At 33.2% G+C, this 2011-nt stretch overlaps 1 protein-coding gene across 1 annotated transcript in view; it reads left to right on the top strand.

Annotated features, from left to right (window-relative positions):
* The window catches only part of LOC143022793 (uncharacterized), a 3922-nt gene extending 2372 nt beyond the window's left edge, over positions 1-1550 (top strand). Inside the window, exon 1 of the mRNA XM_076181162.1 lies at positions 1-1550. This exon is cut by the window's left edge and continues 2372 nt beyond it. The gene's annotated coding sequence lies outside the window, so the exon portion shown is untranslated.
* Positions 1551-2011: the final 461 nt, after the last annotated feature.

Raw genomic sequence — 2011 nt, 5'->3', positions numbered from 1 at the left:
AGGGGTATACCGTAATTTGTCAAATTTATGAATACCGAATATCGCTGTTCATTTCCCCAAAATAATTTTTTTTTTGGGGGGATTACTATTTGTATGACAAAACAACCCTATTATTTCCATCCAAAGCACATATCAATTTGTGTATTCATTCAATGTGTCGTCACACAAATTAATTTCCTAACGTATTTCCAAACTTACGCCAATATTTATTTACCCACTGATCGCCTACATCGACCTAAATACATAAAAAATATTAATTAAAACAGATTAACCCAAAGATGAAGTATTTGGCGAAGTTAGCAAGATTTATTAAAGAATAAATGAGAAATAATTTAGCCAGAATTTCAGAACAAACACTTTATATAACATTAATATACTTAAAGTCACTCCTCGATATCGGGCGCAATCAAAGAAAATGGGTAGGCCAGTGACGTGAAGGGTCAAAGGTAAATAAAAGAATATGCGTTGTTAACAAAGAATCAAATAACCTATCAATATTACTTAATAACATACAAATAATCACTTTCTAAAAGAAATAATGTTGCCAATGTTGTTAATATTCGCACAACAACGCTTGTTGCTGTGACGTCAGACTTTGACACATTCGCCAGCTAATCTTTTATAAGAGGATTAAATCATGTATTGCGAGATCAAAATCAACTATTGACGATATGAAAATACTGCGCACCATTTGCCAACTATGACCAATATTTGAATCACTCCCAAACCACGTATCGCCTATAAATAAGCACCAATCAAACCTAGACGCATGAAACAAAAAAACAAATGAAAATCAAGTCGACTTGCATCGTGACAACCATTTTTGTACCGTGAGAAGAATTTTATTTCATACCTCAAATAAACCCATTGATAATAAAAAAAAAATTCACACACTTGAACGTACATCCATTTATCAGTTCAAGGAAACAAAAGACAAATGAGCATCACCAAATGGGTCGATAGCCGACCCGAGTCGTGACGTAATTATGACGTCATCCGTGAACTCTGCCAAACGACGCAAAACATGTCCTCTCTCTATAATCCCCTTTATCACGGTTATCCACGCATTGTCCCTTTATTTAAAAAAATACCCTTTATTCAACGCTTATTCGCAAACGTCTCCTCACTTCAAAGAAACGAAAAACAAAAGAAAATCGCTCGCCTACGCAGTACCGCCGCTTATATTATGACGTCATCGTTCCAGTTCTCCATGGTGCTTTATCGTGTTAAGCCGAATGACGTCACTCATACAATTCCTGTAATATCATTGGCCCATTTCTCATCGACGACATGACGTCACATCCAATGCTCGCATTTGCGATCAATTCATTGATGTAACATGCATTATATATTATATATTATATATATATATATATATATATATATATATATAAAATGCATATACACATTTATATCCATGTAAAAATATTCATTCATATATACATATTTATCTCCCTCGCCTATATCAGTTCATGTACATTGTCTTGTATATACTGATGACCCAACCATTGTTTATATATTGTATGTGCTAATAAGATGATAAATTCTATTTCCGATTACAATAAATATTTGTTAATACAAAGGAGTTATTAATATCCTTATCTATATGCCATGAGATAAATCAAGTTAATTCTGATAAATTTAGTTATGCAATAAAAAAAAATCTTATTTCGCTTTACGGAAGGATAATTAATTTATCAAATTCATCAAAGCGATGTCACAGGTTTGAAAAAATATGTTGAAACGGTCACGATGACGTCATGTATGACGTCATACCACGTGACATAATCAAGACGTCATAGTGACACTAGCTATGACGTCATTTATATAAATTACATTCTATACAATATGACGTCATTTAGGGTTATCTATGACGCCACGTGTAATAAACACAACGTCATTAAGGGACATATATGACGTCATGTCGCGTGCCAATACGACAGGTCACTAATATGCCAAAGAAATCAAGGTAGAAAAAATGAATCAAACTTATATAAAACACGCTCTTACA

The sequence above is a fragment of the Oratosquilla oratoria genome, unplaced genomic scaffold, assembly GCF_046742065.1.
Source record: "Oratosquilla oratoria isolate Oo_2021 unplaced genomic scaffold, ASM4674206v1 SCAFFOLD180, whole genome shotgun sequence".
Classification (NCBI taxonomy): domain Eukaryota; kingdom Metazoa; phylum Arthropoda; class Malacostraca; order Stomatopoda; family Squillidae; genus Oratosquilla; species Oratosquilla oratoria.
The sequence above is the reverse complement of the archived record's forward strand: the minus strand, read 5'-3'. Positions and strand labels throughout refer to the sequence as shown.